At 40.2% G+C, this 20,788-nt stretch overlaps 1 long non-coding RNA gene across 5 annotated transcripts in view; it reads left to right on the forward strand.

The window, feature by feature from the left end:
* LOC125879995 (uncharacterized) overlaps positions 1 to 20,788 on the forward strand; it is a 248,571-nt gene that overhangs the window by 47,927 nt on the left and 179,856 nt on the right. For all 5 annotated transcript variants that reach the window (XR_007448001.1, XR_007448005.1, XR_007448003.1 and 2 more), the window contains exon 3: positions 16,917 to 16,984. This is a non-coding gene — a long non-coding RNA (uncharacterized LOC125879995). The remainder of the gene's footprint in view (positions 1 to 16,916; positions 16,985 to 20,788) is intronic.

Consider the following 20,788-nt stretch of genomic DNA (forward strand, 5'->3'; position numbering starts at 1 on the left):
TTAAAGTGTTTCATGAAATCCTGAGATTAATTATCTAGGGGTCATATGTAAGCATTTCATGGGCAGAAATTTGCTAAGAGAAATGTGCCAGTCATCTAGACACAGTAAAATTATAGACCATTTTCCAAGAGTGGTCTAAAGCTGTAGCATTTGAAAAACATTCCTACATGTCTGCACACTGGACACAGTCAGCTACAGTGACATGTCGCCTGTCGGCACCAGTGTGCTCTGATATTCACATAAAAGCCAATAAAACTTTATTGGTGTCACGGTGCTGGCTGTGTGTCATTCTGGTGAATTGGAACTCCAGAAGACAGTAATGACACCCAGCCCCACCTGGAGTAGATAAACTACCATGCCGCATGTGTTTCTATATTAATGAAGTGAAAAGTGAGAATACTTAATCTTACTCCTTAATGCTTTATCATACAGTATTTATATGAGCATTAGGTGTTGACATAGATATATTAGGTAATTAATGCATGTAGTAGTTTTATTGATTACCTTATTAACTATGTGTTTTATTTAATATATGTTAATTATGGTGGGAAAAGTTGCATCTTTGAATATAAATTAAATTTTAATGCACATCAAGGCAAGAATATGTAAATCTAAGATGGCGTAAGTCCGACTAAGGTGAGCGAGAGGGGTGGACAACTGGTCTAACAAACACTGACTTTCACCTTGGAGAGCATTGTTCGCGCCCTGTGAGATCATAAAGTCAAACCCTGTTCTTTTTTCCCAAACACAACCAAATGCCCTTGGTACCTAAACCCAACCACCTGTGTTAGTTGTTGAAGGAAAAAAAACATCAATTCATGGTATTGTACCAACGTAGTATGGCACTGTATGTAAATGGTAAATTTCCTGTGAAAACGAAAGTATATTTTGAAAAATGACAATGCATGTAACAGGCAGAACTTGATACAGCGTCCTAGCACATCAATAACCAACACACCCAGGGTATGTTGCACATGGTATCTGGACATGGAAAGGGCATGACCGAACAACGACATGTGACGAGGTCGGAGAGAGAATGTGTTGGAAATACGGTCTGTGATTAACACAAGCTTCATTCATTCACCTTTTGTTCTACGAAATAAAATAACGTCAATAAATCCCCCTGTTGTGTCTTAAAAAAGGCGATTTCTTAAAAGCAACTAAATGAATTGCCCTTGTAAAGTGCCTTTCTAGTCTTCTGACCACTCAAAGGGCTTTTTACACTGTGAGTCACATTTTAGGGATGTCCCGATCCAGCTTTTTCACTTCCGATCCGATACCGATATTACAGCCTTGAGTTTTGGCTGATACCGATACTGTTCCGATCCAAGCGCGTATTATACATATTCACTTATTTTGTTGTTGGTCATGTTAGAAAAGGTTTGATCAAGTAATATTACTCTAACAAGAACAACTACTTAATTGGGTTAGTTAGAATGATCCACAACAGTTGGTATGAGAAACTGACCCATTTATTGTTAACAGGGTTAAATAAACAAACTTTAAACTTGAATATTAACATTAAATAAAAAATATAGCTGGTTCGCTTTGGCTGCTTTGGCCCCTTAATAAATAGAAAATAAATCAACACAAGAAATCTTGTGTCTTATGTCTAACATTGAAATTAAAATAGCAGCAAGACTCCACACACTTGTGCTTTGGCCCTCCTAATAAATAAATAATAGATTAACACCATAAGACATTGTTGGCATTTAACAAACAATGCAGCCTTTCCTTTTCAGTTATTTTAGTAGTATCAGTGCCAGCCTGGTGCACAGGCACACAGTATTGTACAACTGTTTAAACAAGCAATAGTCCATCCATGGCTCCAATTTCACTAATTGTGCCCAAAACAATGCCATCAGTGCTCTTTACTTAAACAGTAAGAGTGAAAACCAAATAAAAATATCACTCTCAAAAAACCAGGGCAGAAAACAAATAGTCAGTTAACTAAGTTGACCGCTACTCTTCCTTCCCTCCGTGTGTGTCTGCCGTCTGCATGCTGGCCTGGTGGATTGATAGTAAGAGCTGGAGCGGATCACTGGAATGGACTGGATCGGAGTCCGTGGAAAACTGGATCGGAGTTCTTGGATCGGCATTTTTCCATGCAGTCTGATCCGATGCCAATGCACATTTTTTGCTAATATCGGCGGCCAATACCAATGCAGTCTGATCCGATGCCAATGCACGTTTTTTGCTAATATCGGTGGCCGATACCGATCCGAATATCAGCTTGGGACATCCCTATCACATTTACACATTTAAACATTGGTGGTCGAGGCTACTGTACAAGATGCCACCTGCTACTCCATGTAAAGCATTGACACATTGATGACACAGTCATTGGGAGCAATTTGGGGTTCAATATTTTGCCCATAGATACTCCAACATGCGGGCTGGAGGAGCCAGGGATCAAACCTCTGATCTTCCCATTGTTGCAAGACCTGAACCACAACTGCCCCATGAGACTACACATCTTCATCATGCCAAACACGGTTTTATAGCCTTATCATGCGATATCAGTGTAGTTACTTCATAGCCCCACTTTTGCTTTTATTTTTTTTTTAAGAATTTTTTTGGGGGGCTTTTTTGCCTTTTTGAATAGGACAGAGTGAAAGGGGGTGAGAGAGAAAGCGGGGGGGTGACATGCAGAAATGGTCGCAAGCCGGAGTCGAACCTGCGACCACTGCAGCGAGACATCGCCTCTGTACATGGGGCGCCGGCACTATCCACTACGCTACCAACACCCCACCACTTTAGCTTTTTACTTCTGGTGATTGCATTCATGCTTCAAAAGTCATAAAAGTGGTCATTTGTGTCAATTATCTTGCTGAACAAAACATGTAAGTATCATAACCTTTTGTTTGCCACAGTTTATTTTCTGCAATAATCCAAAATCCAATGGGAAAATCCTACAGGCTTTTTGATGAGGGGACCAGGATGATGCTAATATCTGAATCAGCCTATAAAAAAACAGCATCCTGATGTATTCTATAGACCCTCACGTTAAAATTCCCAACTTCACAGCATAAATAAACATGTCTACACTCTGGTACAAAAATGGTTTGGGTCCCTATAGCTTATTTCCCCCTCCATGTCTACTGCAAGGGGGATACATTTTTAAATAATTCACCTGTTTACATTTTATTAAGGCTTAAAGTTGCAGAAAATTAAGTGTAACAGGTTGTCTGTGTGGTGTAACCTTAGTCATTGGATCCACCCCTCCTCCATAGCTCCACCTCTTGACCAAATATGGTCACTTGTGGCTCCAAAAAAGATGGCAACAGCCAAAATGCCAAACCTGTGGCTTCAAAACAGGAGTCCAGAGACCAATTTGTGAAGTCACAGTGGCTATATCCACAGGAATGTAAAGCACGACAACTCATAGGTAGTACACGGTAGTCCCATGAAGCTGTCATGGATGTCCACGATGCACAAGCTGGCCTAAAGAGTTAGAGTAAGTTAACGGAATGGGACTGGAGTTGAAAAAGATTTTTGGCATCATGATTTAGATATAACTTCTTACCCGAATTAGTCACTTGTTATTAATTAGGTAGATCTCAAATCTGTGGAAACACTGTCATGAATTTCATTACTTGGTAGTGTAGCCTCGCATTAGACTGGAAAATGGAGCGCCACAAACTTCCCATTTCGCTGCTTTCTTACACTCTGCTAGTTAAAACTAAATGCTTACCTTTGAGGCTAGAAACTCACCAATTAGCAGCTGTGTTGAATGCAGTCCTAAAATACACCGTGCCATTTTTAATACATTGGTAATTAATTAAGTAGAAAATGCTCAGTGCATGTGAGAGAAATGTCAGATGCAGTTTCAAACATCATCATTATGCTCATCCTCATTACACAGTTATAAATTTGTCTCATGAATAATACAAAATAAGAGTATATAAAGCCATCAGCCGTCTAATAGATCAGTCAGATTGATTCATAATAATATTCAGTGGCCATGAAGCCGAAATTTCCAAATGTTCTATGCCTATAGGTCATAACAAATTAGAGATGCTGTCATTCACACAGCAAACTTTATTTTCAGCTTTTCCCTCTGGAAAAATATCATGGTGTAATTAATTGTGCTCCCAAGCCAGTGCTCCTTGTCTTTACTAGACAGCGCAGCGGTAGAATGAGATAGATGCACTGGGTGGCAGACTCTCTTCATTTGAGTAGATTCTTTATTAGATTGTATACTTTAATTTCCTCTGTTGAAGCAAGAGTAAACAGCATCAGTAGTTTCTTATCCGAGGGAGCAGAATTGCATTGTATTTGTAGACATTAGTGCACAAACATTCTAATACAACAGATGATTAAATGCATAATAGAAGCCTGTGTAAGAAAGCGAGATGCTTTAGAGGGGAAGGATGTTTCATAAACCCAAGCAGTGCAGATTCTGTTGAATCTGAATCTGCACCTCCATTTAGTGATATCCATCACAGCAATCTTTGGTGTGTTTGCACGCTGCTACGCTGCTCTTTGTTATTCATGCATGATCATCCAGATTTTGCAAGATATGTTTACGAGACAGGGAAATATGAAGAAATGTGACTCTCCATATTAATAAAGAGAACACAAGTGTGGAGTTTTTGGAGGCTTATCATTTGAGTTTTCAAAAAGATAACTTGAAAGTGGTGACGACTTAAAATGGGCCAGTTTCTTTAATGTGTAACAAAGATTTGAAAGAATACGGTCTATTAAGCTCTGCATTGGTTTGGCAAAATTATCCCTGGATTACTTGTAAACCTGTTAATTAATCAGATGAGGAGAAATAAATGCTCTTTTATTCCTAATTTGCTTTATTTGCCAAATTAGAAGACTAACAAATAAATAAGACACTAAGTCTTAATTACTGTCCAGCATTACTGAGTTACATTCTCCTTTGGCAGACATCACAAAATGTTTTTTATGAAGGCCAGCAAAAAATCATTATTCCTGCACTGCTAGTTTGTGAATACTTCAAGGTCATCTTGCATTTTTTCCCACAGACTTTTGATGCCGTTGTATTTTGTGGGCTGTGAAGCCAATTAAAAACTTTAAAGTAGCATTTCACAGCTGGAAAAATAGTCTTTCCATAAAACTAGGCTTACCAGAGAGAAGAGACGAAAGGGCCATGGCATTTGCCTTTGCTAATGAGGTAGAAAACCTACAACTACCAGAATGCACTGCACCACATCGGACCAGTAACACTCACACTGGTTGGTAACATAAGGTGTTTCTCAGTGTCAAGAAAGGATCCTCAAACGGCTGAATTTGATGTCATCGACCCCTGCTGAAGGACTGTTCCAATGTCAAGGATCCTTCCGAGTTTCATGAAGGACTGAGTCCTTATTTCAGAGAAATTCGAAGGATGCATGTGTGGAAGTGTGGGCGGGGCCTCCTCAATGAAACCTGCGCCAGTGCAGCTTGGCAGGATTTAGATTAATATGTCATTTATTTGGATTATTGTCTCCACGAGTTTTTATCATACAGACACCTCATTTGATTTGAGGACCCGTCCTCCCAAGGAAGGATCCTTGACTTTGAGAAACACACATAATGCTAGCGTGGCCATTTTTCCACAGGAAACAATATGGAGGCCTGCTGGCAACAAACGATCTCAAATTACAGTTAAACTGTGAACTAAAAACAGTTTCTGAAAACATTTGAGGCAAGAACTAGGCAACGCGGTAACATAATCTTGGCTCATATTTTATCAGCGCAGCTTAGTTTTATAGTTTGACATCCGACATTCTTGTTTACAAAATCTCATGTAACAGCCAAACCGTGGTGCACTCAGATGTTTTTTTTTTTTTTGAAGACCACTTCAATCCAGTGCTTCAGCAGTGATTTTCGGTGTCAGACACCAACAAAAAATGCAGTCCTTAACGTCGGCATGACACCTGGTCGGCACCTATTATTATAGTTTAACGGCGGCAATTGGCGTCAGGGGAAGACCGAAATTTAAGGTGACGCAAGTCCAAGTGGGATGGGTGGATGGGGTGATGGATGGGTCCAAAAAATCACGGACTTTCACCCAGGAGAGCGGTGTTCGCGTCTCGTAAGAATTTAAAGCCAAACCCTGTTCTTTTTTCCTAAACCTAACCATGTGTCAGTCAATTTGCGGCATTGTACCGACGTAGTGCATTTAATTTTGAAAGAGACTGTGTGTAAACATTAAGTGTCCCGTGAAAACAAAAGTGTATTTTGAAAGAAGACAATGCATGTAACAGGCAGAACAATTAGATAAAAATTAACACACCCAGGGGGTACGTTGCATGTCGTATCTGGACATGGAAAGTCCCTGACTAAAGGTCTATGTGATGAGGTCAGAGTGAGAATGTGTTGTCTATACTTTTTGTGTCCGGGGTGGTGGCCACACAAAAATGTGGCTGTACAATCTGTAGCTCTAGCAACAGCCCTAGAGCCAGCAAAAGTCCGCTAAATGGCATGAAACGTGTCATCTGGTGGGTTTAGCTGAGAGAAGAGCAGGGTGATCTGGGCCCACGTGAGACGTATGGTAATTTACTGCAGTTCATTTATATATACCACACACTGTGTTAACAAGCTGGTTGCAAATCGGCAAGTATCCCTTCAGAAGGGGTCAGATTTCTTAAATGTTCACAACGATTTATGGTCCATTAAGCTCTGCACTGGTTTGGAAAAATCACCCCTGGACTATTTGTAAACCTGTTAATTATTCAGGTGAGGAGAAGTAAATAAATTACTTTTTTTCCCCCCTGCAAATGCTCATACTACCAGTTTGCTTAATTTATCTAATTGGAAAAGAACAAATAAATAAGATACTAAATCTTAATTACTGTCCAGCATTACTTAGTTACATTCCCGTTTGGCAGGTATCACAATGTGTCATGAGGTCAGCAAAAAGTTACTATTCCCTGGGTGGGTTTCATTATGCTAACTTATGCTTCCTCACCTCCTCTGACCCAAAAATCATCCCTCTCTGCCACCCATAAGGATCTTCCAATCCCTTAAATGCACCTTGAGGAGAGAGGAGGCTTCTGGAGGAGCTTAGAGTGAGGAATCACCGGTATATCCTACACAGAATTTTTCAGTCAAATAGCGTTACTATGGAGCTTTCTAGTGTCACAGAGAGATTTTTGTTTTTTATTTGTTCCCTGACATATAATGCCACACCTCCATATGATTCTTTATTCTCACAGTTTATTCTCACCTCGTCTTTGTAGTGTCATGTCAGGGATCTGCAGATGATATAACAGTTACAAGGTGAAATGCAATATAATGTGCCGTCACCGTTGTGTGTGTGATAAATCTACCACTGTGGAATATGTAGGGTAATTTAATTGCAAAGTGTTGTGGCATCACACAAAGAAGCAGTTTGTTTTAATTTTTTTTTTTTTTTCCACAAAACAACCGACATACACACATTGTTAAGCAGCTATGTGATGTGTTATTGTGCACATAACAATGGTGATTAAAATCAACAACAGTAATAATACTACTCATTATTGGCACTGTTACACAATTTACATAGCTCAATGAATAAAGGCCTCTTGTATGTACAGTGTATAAATCACACGTTTATTGTACACACATTGTACTGGAAGAGGGATCCCTCCTCAGTTGCTCTTCCTGAGGTTTCTACCATTATTTTTCCCATTAAAGGTTTCTTAAGGGGGAGTTTTTTCTTATCTGCTGTGAGGGTCCTAAGGACAGAGAGATGTCGCATGGTGTAAAGCCCTCTGAGGCAAAAGTGATTTATGATACTGAGCTTTATAAAGAATATCTAATTGAATGAGGAGACGATATATATTGATGTTATGATTTTTATTCAGTTCCATTCAGGTGCCTGCGATCAGTATGACAGGATATCAGTAAATATCCTCAATGGCTGCTTAACATTGTCTGCCCAGCGCTAGGCTGCTAGCATCATTTGAATATTCATGAAGGAGGTGCCCTTGGATCAAAATGATGACAGACGTGCCATTGGCATTTCAAAATAAAGGCGTACCTTAAACATGGCGATTTGTATCAAGGATTTCACTTTGCATCAATAATATTGGATCGCTGATCATAGTATTGACATATCAGTTACGCCTAATGTTATGTTACATCCCCGTCCCTCCATCCATCCATGAAAGATACTGTTCGTACCAGTAGAATGCTTGGGTCAAATGGGTGACACAGACAAAATAAAGGCGTATCTTAATGATGATGATGTGTATCAGCGTTTTTACTCAGCACTTCGGATCGTTGATCATTGAATTGATGTATCAATCAAGATTGATGTTTCGTTACACCCCTACTGTCCATCCATCCATCCATCCATCCATGAAAGATACTGAAGTTTTAAAAATGTTCTTAAATAAGGGGTTCTGTGAACATTTGAACCAGTCGGTTGTTTGGATCAAAATGGTGACACAGACGCGCCATGGGATCTTCAAAATTAAGGCGTATCTTAATGATGACGATATGTATTGGCATTTTCACTTCGCGTTGATGATATTGGATCGTTTATCAGTCCGGACTGAGGGCAGTCCTGCGTAGATCAGCTGTTAAGTCCGGCGGCCGGTGGCTGCTTGCTCCGCTGTCGTTTAGCGGCTAACTAGCAGAGCTAACTGCTAACAGCCACCGCCACAAATAACAAACTCCACAAATCTGCTCCGGTGTAAGTGTTTTTGCCGGCTAGCGAAATATCCTGCAGACCCTGCCGTCTGTCCGTCCGTCTGTCCAAATTACTGTAATGTACTGTTTTGAAAGTGTTCTTAAATAACGGGTTTTGTGGACATCCGTACCAGTCGGTTTGAGAGGTGAAACAGCAGTGCAGCAGGTCATACGTAACTGACGTTGCTCAAGCCTGATGCTATGGAACCAAGGATTTCTCATTTGGCAGCTTCACCTCTTCTATTCTTGTGTCTCTTCCTTGCACCCTCTGCTTGTGTCTCCTGTTGGTGGGACTAAGACATAAAAAACAATGAAATGAGTGAGGGAAGCGAGGAGACATGTTAGCATGATGACATGCACCCCTGATTTACCTTGCAGAGCACTTTGCAAGTACTTTAAGTTATTTCGCATTTTTTATTGAATTCTGTTTTATGGGCTGTTCAGCCAATTGTAAAACCTTAACCTGTTGTTTCTTTGCGTCGGTCATGATTCATTGTTATGTTATGTAAAGAATCATAATGTGCTCTATCCATTCTCTCAGCCTCCATTCTTTTCGTCGGCTCTGGAACATTGGCTTCCAAGATATTATTTCTCAGAATCCTTTCTTGTCTCCAACAATACTGCAGACAGTAAGGTGTTCTTTACTTGAAATGTTTCTGCTTTTCTCCTCTAAATGTACCTTTACCACACAGTGAATTTTTGTGTAATTCCACAGCAACTATGCGAGAATTACAGAAGTTTTACCTACTGAAGATGTTGCCTTTTGAGATGTCATTGCAAGTGAGATTCCCCCCTTTGTGTTCAGTAAAACATTTTGCACAATAGTAGTCGCAATAATGTTTTTTTTTTTAATGTATGTTGCTCCAAACTCTTCTGCACCTTCATTATCTGAAAAGCAAGATTCTTTTTTTTTTTTTTTTTACACTTTAATGCAGCTTCTTTCATTTTCAGGGTCCTGTAGCTTTCTGAGGGTTTTCCACTTGACTGTGTAAGACTGTCATCACTTCGCTCACAATAATGCCTCCCAAAAGGGGTGTTGATTAATCCATTAGCGAAGCTGCAATTACTATTGTCCCTGCAGTTATTTGCATGTAAAAGGAGAAATCAGCCCTCATAGACTCTGACAGATATCATCACTTGGAGATATTCCATGAAGTTCAGGAGTTATTCTGTGATGAAGTGTTTTATTTAAATTTGTAATTTAATTTCGTGCTACACCCACTTCCCCTCGACCTGGCTGATACACGTCTACTTCAGTTTGTGATTTCCTTTCTCACCCAAAACGGCTGAACAACCTGGAGAGAAGGGGGGGCACGAACTTATTACTTTCAATCAAAGGTGGGCGTATGGGAATATAAATGTCTCCCCAATGAGTTCTTGAACACTGGGGCAAATCTAGTGATTGCGGCTGAGCCCCTTACTAAAATGTCTAGTGGCTGCATTGCATTATGGTCTATTGAAGCTACTGTCGGTGGAGAAATTGGTCTCTCTGCCTTTCCTTTTCTCCTTGTGTTTCGACTGGAGCAAAATGGCAGGCTGTAAAAAGAAGATCTTTCTCTAGGTGACCACAAAACTTACAGTGACGTAGCCTTGACACTTTTTATCCTATTTTGTTGTGATTTCATCATGTGGCCACTTACCAGCGTAAAGCAGATCCAGATATAACCAGAATAGTTCTTTATAACCCTGTGCAAGTGTTGGAGGATGCATTTTCCATTATCAGTGCATTAGGTGGTGCTTATGGTTCCATATAGACAAGAGCTTCTACACTGTACCTAATGCTTTTGTTATCTCGCAGCATCAGTACTGACACCCTATTTACTGAGCACATGTGCTATAGATTTCTTTTCTCTTGATAGAAAATGAGCAGGCTCTTTCTTTACTGTCATGCACAAAAGCAGTATTTGGTGTTCATATTTGGTCTCCTCTCCACACACAGCTCAGTGAAAAGAAAAGTGATACCCGTGGGGTTGCTTATGGCTCATTTCTTGGTCTTGTCTCACATTCACTGCACACAATTCCATTAAACTGTGAGGTCTTTTTAGAAAGCAAGCATGCTCCCTCATGTGCGGCACAAACAAATGCACCCTCAATGCACACACACACACACACACACGCACGCGCACTCACGCACGTGCCCCACCCCCTACAGGCTTCTTTTCCTGGTGAGGGAGCACTCACTTAGCGTAGCGGTAGAGTGCAAAGATTGGAAACTCAGCAAGTGGTAGGAAAGTCGTGGTATGGAATGAGAGGGCGTTTGATGTTAACAGAAAACTCAGTCGGCACTGTACAGGCACTTTGCTGTTAAGACTGATTGGCACTCGAGAGATTGCATCAAATTAGATTCTATTTTGGGGTAGATGGTTCCCACATAGTATTTACCCAGAGTGTGTATTTTGGGAACTGTTATTGTGTGTGTGTGCGTGTTTCTGAAGGAAGCAGGATACACTTAACCGCTTCAGTTCTGCTAGACCCACCACTGGGTGCTTCCCATGTTATGTACAAGTCACACGGCCAGTTATTGTTCAGCTGTAGCCTATTATTGTTCTCAACTGTACTATAACAGCCTGTAAACAATCATCAGAAAATAAGTGCTTCCCGGTCATGTTATGTTCAGTGAAGTATTTCTGTGTAAAACATCTGGACATGACAACTGAAGTATTGTTAAGGTCAGGGTAATATTGTGGTTATGGCAAATAAATCGTGGTTAAGACATAATTAAAGGTAAACTCTGCAGGAGTGATGGTTACTGTTTGAAAACATGCACGCCATCGAAATCAAAATTAAAAGCCAACCTCAGATTCACTTGATATTTTTGCTTTTTGGCGCTGTGTCTCTTAAAAGCCTGCTGCTCACTAGGGTTGAGCTGCTGTGAAAATGTTCAAAGCAGCTTGATATGAAGCCAAACACCAGACCAGTATACTGAATTTTACTATACTGTGTGCTTGAGATCAGACTTGAGATGTAACCACTTAAAAGATGGGTGAATAACCCACTTGCTATCTTACTACGTTTGTAATGTTACTTTTTAACACAGACAACACATTTATATTGTGATATTTACTGAAAATGAAAATGATTGTAATTTGCATGGTCATTTATCTTACAGGAATTCTTTAGCTCCCTGGTAGCCTCCCTCCAGCAAGCTGCAAACTTAGGTTTTTTTATTTTTATTATTTTGTTTTTTTTTAATAGTAAAATAAGAAGGTATCGTGTGTGTTGGTGGGGAAAAAATCGTTACAGCATACTATCACAATATTTTTGTGTGGCAATATCATATATTCACACAGTGCCAAGTACTGATTTTTTTTATCATATAAATTATTATTATGACAAATACAAATTAAATGTTAGGTAGCCCACTAGAATAATGTAATCAGTTGCTTTTTCAGTCCACTAGATATATTTTGCTGCAAAAAAAGGCTGATGTGAGACAGACTAGATAAAATTGATGTTGATAAAGTTTTCCTTCGGGGACAAACTTTACAGTTGAAAAAAGGTAATATTTTATCGCAATACTCAGCCTATGGCAACATATTTAGAATTGCAATAATATTGTATCGTGACTTACGTATCAGGACAATATTGTATCATGGATCCCCTGGTGATTCCCAACCCTATGTGCACATAGTATATATAATTCCTTATTCCAACTTAATGAATCAGTTGCTTTTTGTCTATTGTGACGTTTTAAAGTGAACAACAGGAATAAATAGAAACACGGCATCAGATGAAAGGAGTAGTGCCCGCGGCCTGTTGGCTTCAAATCCAAAATGTTGTCATATTGGTGCAGTTTTAGTTTTCTTGAGAGACTAACTTTGCCATGTCTCCTCTTGTCACCCCCAAAAAACACATGAACTTTCAAGTACACAAACCACCCCCCAGTGCCTCTTCTGAAATTTGATCTCCTTCATATCGCCAACATAGGTCTACTTGGCAGGAAATTGTGCACAGTCTCTCAGACACTAGTGACATAGTGAAAGAATATTATGTCATATGGCTCATTACTAAAGCAATATGAGTTGGATTTAGTACTAGTGTAGGCTGCTTTTTAATTTGCCAGCATGTGTTAAAATGACAAATGCTGGTTCAGCTAGTTTGCAGAAAATCAAACCGGCTGAGTGCTGTGGAAAGTAAGAAAAAAAATCTCAAGTGCTGTATCTTAGGCAGCTGGAGATGTTTCACCTCTCATCCAAGAGGCTTCTTCAGTTCGGAAATCTGTCCCTATAGCTGCTAAATGCTCCACTATGTTCACCAGCTAGTCCCTACCTGTGTCTATTTACCGTTTGGTGCTGAGCAGGTTATTGTTTTCAGAGATTTTTCTTGCTGAAGCAGCTGCCTGCTGCAGCCAAAATTGACGGCATGAGAGCAGTGAGAGTGAACAGTGAGTTTAAACTCACTACAAAGCTCCATAAAGCCGAGGGGAGCTACAAATTTAGGTGATAACTCTCTGCGCATTCATCACTTTGAGTAGAGATGGGTATTGTTAAGATTATAATTGTAACTACTACTCTTACTGATACTGCTTATTGATTTGGTACTTAAATGCTGCTCTTGTTGGTTGGTAGTGATCATTTTAAAAATGATGACCTTCATAACTCAAAGGCTAATTGCAGTTTTTTTTTCTTCTTAGAATGCTATTAGGATTTGTTTGTGTGTAATATGATGAGTCAGGAAATGTGGGCCGCACTTAAAATGGAATCACAATTGTACAGAACCAATTATGGTCTTTCTCTGGCAAAAACGTCAGCAGCAGAGTGACGTTTGTAGTCACGTCAGCTCATTAAAGGCTCTCTTTGGGGTTTCTCACCTCTAGTAGCACTATGGAGCTGCTGTTCCATGAGTGGTTTTTGTTTTCCACAGGGCAGTCTAAAGAAACTGTGTCAGAGTGTGAGGTGAACCTGAACTCATTTCAGTGTGGATGAGAGTGATGACAGATCATTAACCACAAGTTCTTCTTTTGTAATCACCTTTCAGTGTAGAAGGGACTGTTCACCAGGTTGATCCAGATGTTTCTAACTGGTTTCGTGAAGTTGTACAGGAATATATACTATTACAGCATTGAAAGAACTAACGAGGAGCAGTACAGGGGGTCACACACATATAATTCCCAGATCTTATTATATGTATATACTGCTACATCTATAGATAGCTGTGTTAAATAACAGTTAATGAAAAAACATTGAATTAGCCATTGTTGTATATGGACCTAATGTGTTGCCTGGGCCCTTCAAGACGGCGTGCAGTGCTGAAGCTTGAAGTCACTGCAGCACCTCGATAAAGGTAATTGATTAGCTGGTTAACTGATTACTTGATAGACCGAAAAGGAGTTGACAGCAGTTGTTACATCTTATTATTGCTTACTTTTTACTGAACAAAAATATGTAACATCCTCTAGTTAAAGCTTCCAAAATGTTTGAAGTGTGCTGCTGAACAATGGATGAATTAACTGAAAATATAAGTAACTGATTATTCAATAAGGACAATGATAGTCTGTGTCACAGTAGGTCAGCCCTCTGAGAATGACCTATAACATTAATTTCAGTATGCTCATTTGAAGAACCGCTTCCAACTAATACACGATTAAAAATCCAGTTTTTATAAAGCAGCATGTTTCTTGTACCATGTCGGTCTTACCTTTCTAGTAAGTCCTGCTGTATGCAATATAAAACACATGCATGACACAATGACACAGAGCAATAAGGGCTATGCAACTTGAGATAATGACACACACGGCACTTGTTCTCAAGATACAAGGAAGCAGGCAGTCATTTGTGCTACCACTCTTTTCTCCCGCCTCTCCCCTCTTCACAGTTGTTGGTTTCCAGCTATGACCAGCACAACAGTTGTCACCAATATCCAATACACTGTTGGCAACACTATATTTTATGGGTCTATAATTTCCTACATGTTTACTGTTAATACTGTAATACTAATTATAAATGCATTCATTCATTTTCCATAACTGCTTATCTGGAGCTGGCGCCTATCCCAGCTGACATTGGGAGAGAGGCAGGGTACACCCTGGACAGGTCACCAGACTTTCACAGGGCTGACTCAGAGACAGACAACCACTCACACTCACATTCACACCTACGGCCAGATTCGAGTACCAATTAACCTGTGTGTCAGTAGACTGTAGGAGAAGGCTGGAGTACCTGGAGAAAACTCAGGCTGACACAGGGAGAACATGAAAACTTTGCACAGAAGGGGTCTCCCACCCCAGGCTTTGAACACCTCACCCCGAGTTTGAACCAGGAACCCTTTTGCTGTGAGGTGACAAAGCTAACCACTGCTACTATGCCACCACTAGAAATAAATCCCTCTTTAAACCTTATTAATCTAGCTTTTTAAAAACTGATCTTGGTATCAGTAATTGGTGCTTCTGTAAGTCTGAACCACATTGGTAAAGAAAGTTTATAAAACCAAAACACTTATTAAACACAAATGCACAAATTCAAATATATTTACCATAAGCTAACCCGACATCACTGGACCAAATCACAAATGTGAGCAAGTCAGGAACGTCTTTTTATTCATTTTTTGATTTCCAAGGGGCGTTATCAGCCGCTGTTGACCAAAATGCCTCTGGATGCTGATGGATAGACCTACAACCAGTCAGAGTAATGAACAATTTCAAACAGACTACAGCATGCAGAGATAAGTGTGTTGCTGTTCTTACTATCAGAATTTGAAAATCGCTCGGCATCGGCAGCGGCAGCCATTTTGGTTGTTTGGTTGGTTGTAGAGAAGAATCAGTCAGGAAGGATAAGGAGAGAGCAACTGTCTGTGGACACCACATGTAAAACCATTCCCTTTTTGGGGGTTGTCTTGCTTTTGCCTCTCCATTGCACCTGTTGTCACTTTGATTTGCACCAAAGCAGGTGAAACTGATTCACAGTCACTTGTACTTCGTAAACAGACAGATTGACATCCCTGAAGTTTAACTGACTTGGTGTTAGACTGTGATCATTAAGTGTTCCCTTCATTTTTTTGAGCAGTGTAAAACATAAGCTCCGAGATTTGTTCAGTTCCCAGGCTGGCAGTATGCTGTTATCGGACAGTATATCGACCCCCCTGCTCTACTGATTGAATATTATAATTATTTATTACTGGGAACTTTAATCACCATGTGCAGTGTGTTGAATTGTTGAATTGCGTGCTTGGCTGTAGACGCAGCTTTACATTTCTTCATGTTCAGATGACTTGCTGTTCACTGGCTGAAAGACTCTCTTGCAACTAATTGGAATTAGTTTATTGGAAGTGTACAAATTGAACACTGTATGTATTTCCCTCAGATGTTTAGCAAACACCTTTTCCCCCATGAAACTTCTTTAAAATTATGAGGAATTGGACTTTTTTTAACGAGCATCATAAGTGTACACTCATAAACCTTATTATTCTTTTTGGTACCAGCTGAGTATTGAAAGCCAGAATTGAACTGAATGTGTGATCAGATTCTATATCTCGTTTATTTATTCTTTAATCACCTACTGTAGTTTCCATTGTAAATCATAATAATGCCAAATTCACAAACTTTAAATAGATGCAAACAAAATAAAATTATAGTGTGGCTTCCTTATAAAGGAAAAAAAAAGATTATGTTAAAAAAGTCACATTTTTTTGAAACAAGGTATTGAAAAAGTATGTTATACATGTAGGTACTGAAGCTCAAATCTCACACTGGCAGTAGTATCATTTCTAACGATACCCGGCACTACTCATTATGATATCAGCTGAAATCTGTCAAGTACAAGCTGGCATTGTGATACACTTTGTCCCCCTCATTGCAGCAGCTCTACTGGCTCTGCAGCTATGAGTCAGCAGGCTCAAACGGCCGCTAGGCAGTCGTATGGTGATGTGGTTGCTAGTGCTCTTATTGCAGATTTAGGAGAGCAGCTGTGTGTTAGACGCTGCAGTTGACTCACACTTTTCGGGGGTGTAGTTGGACATAGATGGTTAGCGTTTTGATTGGTTCCAAAAAAAAAAAATCAGGCAAAAACCCACATGAACACCGACTGTGATTAAACCTGACTCGAGTGTAACCCAATTTGCCATTTGATGAGCCTGAAACAGAATTTTTTTTTTTTTTACCCTCAGTATGTGTGAGTCAGACTCTTACACACACTACTGTCATACCTCAGTGATACCTTAAACAGACACTGTCAGTGTTTAACAGAAGCAGTGGGTATCTTGTCACTGTTTCCTCCTCCCATCTGTGAGGACAAAAGAAAATTCTCCTGGTGCTAATTTCATCTTCATTTTCTCTGTGTCTGTTTTTCCAGAGTTGATATGCATAACCAAGGAGCCGAGAAGCACCTAAATGTCACGAAACGTGTTGGCGGGGCTGAAGGTAGGAGACAGATGTGCACATCACATTGTTTCACGCTCTCTAATTTAGATAACAACACAATCAATATAAAATGTGATTAATCCTGAAAGGTCAGCGAGCCTGACCTGGCATGAACTCACCGGGTCAGGTCTGACTACAAAAGCAGAAAAACCTTGCAAAAGTTAATCAATAAAAAAAAGGAGCAGCTTGTAGTCTGTATCTGTGACAGGGAGGCAGCTCACTGGCTGGAGGAAAATGCTGTGACTGTGCTGGGAAGCTACTGGGTTAGGGCTCAGCGTGTCTTCCTCACATATTAAATGCCTGAGTAAAGTTTCCCCCCATACAGTGATTATGCATTTAGGTTTCAAGAAATCTGCCTCTCCTTTTACAAAAAAAAAATATTGAATCTCTCAAAGGTCTTTTAAAGTATTAAACCTGTTGGTGTTGATAACCACCACTTCATGTTTACTGTTTTTAAAAGTTTCAAGCCTGGAATTTGTGATTAAAGCAGACCTTTCCGACTCTTTTGATGCTAACTTCAGTGGGTGGCCACCACTTTAGTGGTTGCTTACACTTCTTAAAAAAAAAAATAAAAAAACAAATCCTGACAGTTTTAAAGCATCTACATATTTATACCTTTCCTATTCAGTAAAAATGCCTGTTGTTTATACAGTCAATTCATTTGTTAGTCTGCTGGTTTTCTTACCTCCTGGCTGTCCTTGACATCTTTCAAAAGGACATTATCTACATGTAAAACCCTACCGGCAGTCTGTGCGCTGTGTGTGCTTTGGTAATTGCTCATTCCAAAGCTTTGGGTCCAACATTATAGGCAAGGAAATGTTGTGCATGAGAGAGAGCTTCGGTTGCCAGCAGTTAAATCCTACTGTGTTAAGTCTTGCAGTTTGGCAGCTTCAGTGGTTGTGGCATGTAACTGTTCAGTAGTTTCTGCCTCCAGTTTCTAGCAAATCCTCCCTTGTCACTCATGTGATAATGGGGATCTTTTTATCTTTACAGTATAATGCTACTGTGGCCACAGGCAGCCTCTGCAGAGCACTTCACCTATAATCCAACGTGTGCTGCATGGTGTATATGTTTTCCTTATGTTGTCATGGTACATATATTATCTCTAACACTGAAACACATCACATGCCAAGAGCATTTCTGTCAGTGGTTGTTCCCAGGCTTCCCCAACATTTTATTTTAGATTGCTTTATGAGACAACGTCACACAGTGGGTCTTTAAAGCTACAATAATCAATATGTTTATATAAACATTGGCTCAAAATGCTATGTGTAGTGTGAAGGGGTAGGGATGTCCTATCAAGTGTTATTACCCCAGATCCTGAGCCCCGGCAATTTAATATTGAGTATCTGCCGATACCAAGTCCCGATCTGATACTTCTGTTTTCCTAGATGATACAGCTGCACAGTGCACACTTCATTTACTTAAAGCAGTGGTTCCCAACTGGTGGGTCACAGTCCAAAAGTAGGTCCTGGGTCCATTCTGAATGGCAAGTGTCTTGAAATTGTGTCAAGTTTGTAAAAAAAAACCCACTTTATTTTCAAGTATTGTAAGTTTCTGGCACAGAGATTTTATTTTGACTTGCTGTTTTTTGCTGTAGAGTTAAGCCCTTTTTAAACAGGAATTGTGCAAATTTGCAGGAAAGCCCAATCAGTCTTCTTTCAGCATTGACAGTATAAAAACAAAATCTGGGAGTGCAGCAAAATGCCGCCTACCTACTTTTGTTTATACAGTATGCACCTTTTTCGGGGCAATGGGGGGCGTGAGCAAGTAACACAATGTCTAGCTCAGCGTGTGACGTAAACAGTGACGTGGGAGGGAAGCCGCGGCTGGTCAGTCCTTCACCGTCCCCGTCACCTGATGGTTAATGGCCTCTTTGTTTGCGAGGACAAGGAGGGTGCGCAATTCTTTGTCTCCCCAGTTGCTCATCTTTACAGTGTCTGTAAGGTTTGTGTTTCCCTCTTGCTACTAGCTGCTCGCTAATTCCTGCTATCAGCTGTTTCCTGTTTATCCACCACCAGTGGGTCGCACGTGCGGTGTCATCAACAGCCCCTCCCATTGCGGAAGGCCGCCTTGGTCTTTTTAAACTAAAAGGGTTCCACCAATATGTCTACCCTACGAGGAAAATTGGGCACCTTGGATCAACTCGCCAATCCGGCTCTGTGTGTAAACACTCACAGCTTGCCGGCAATACAGCCCAACATTCGCGGAAAATCTGGCAGTGTAAAAGGGGCTTTAGTGACTGACAGACCGCTATTTGACAGAGACAGCTAACTGGCCTGACGACATGGTCAAATGCAAGTATGGCACTGAATGTATTAAAGTGTGTGGACCTTGAACTAATGATGTAGGAGAAATCTGGACCCTGTAGCTGGACCAGTTTGGAACCACTGCTTTAAAGTTATCAAAATCAGTTCAATCTATAGCCTGTGCTTGACAAATGAATATTCCATGCATCCAAGCTGTTCTGTTTTTTATTAGTCTATTACTTATTTATTCATTATGAAATAACAAAGTATAAAACAACAAACCCTCCCTTTATACTTGTATGACCTTGTCTCTGTCTCAAGGAAATGTCTTTGTTACTTAAACAAAGTATTCACTGGAGTGTGTGTGTGAACGCGTCAGTTTTGGTTTGATGTCTCTACGACATTCCTACAGGCCACAGCGGCCATTTTAGTGTGCCTAGGTGGTGCTAGAGAGCCCATTTTTGCACTTTAGGGGTTAATTTCATGATTTTCTAAAATTTTTCACCGGTTCTGATATGTGTGCCAATTTTGGTGAGTTTTTGAGCATGTTTAGGGGGTCAAATTCCAGTTCAAAGAGGCAGCGGGAGAAAGAAATCATAATAATAATAATAATAATAATAATAATAATGATAATAAATGCACCAAAAACAATAGGTGAGGAGTCCTCTGCCTCTAGGCTCGGTCCCTAATAATAATAATAATAATAATAAACGCACCAAAAACAATCGGGTCACAGCTTGTGTCTGAGTTACCTGAATGAACAGCATTGACTTGAGTGTTTATTTTCTTCATCTTAACATCTTGTGCACCTATCAGGCTACATTAATATATTACTCTCAAAGGCTTTTTGCTAGAGGGGCTTATGTTGCATTTGCGGTGCGATGTGACTATTGCTATCGTCAGTTCTGCACCGCTGTCTGTCTCGGTGAAACGCTGTGCGCCAAAGAAAACGCAAGAGACTGTAACACTGGGCTGAAATGAAAAGAGTGCTTATAACTCCAACTAGTAACGCAACTAAACAGTCTCATACTGCATTTTATTTATGGTGTGTGGTGTTTTGCTGCGGGCAGGACTTAGCCCCAGCTCTTACACACGGGAGCTCAGTAGAGTGGAGGAGAGTTGAGGAAGGCTGTACTCTGTGTTGCTGTGCATGGAAGCTTTGTGAGTAGACACACCTGTGTGTTAGCCGATATAAAACAAGGGATTGGATCAGGCTCTGTACAGCTGATCCCAGTCAGTTAAAAAATGCCTGTATTGGCCCAGACAGCGATCTTTGAGATTGGGTCAGGACATCCCTTAAAGGGGGTTGCTTGTAGTGCAGGCTTTTCTCATTCTCTTTTTGTACTTAAGTTGAAAACACACTGCTGCCAGCAAGTGCTGCTCGTAGCACTAATATGAAGCATCACACTGCAGCATGTCAACAGAAGACCACATAAAGTTTTTACTTCTTTCACTAAAAGATCTGTTTGCATTATCTTAGAATCATGTGTGGACAGAACTTGTTTTCTCATCTGAAGAGCAAAACTCCAGAGCTGTCTTGCAAGGCACTATATTT

Source organism: Epinephelus fuscoguttatus, linkage group LG2, assembly GCF_011397635.1.
Source record: "Epinephelus fuscoguttatus linkage group LG2, E.fuscoguttatus.final_Chr_v1".
Classification (NCBI taxonomy): domain Eukaryota; kingdom Metazoa; phylum Chordata; class Actinopteri; order Perciformes; family Serranidae; genus Epinephelus; species Epinephelus fuscoguttatus.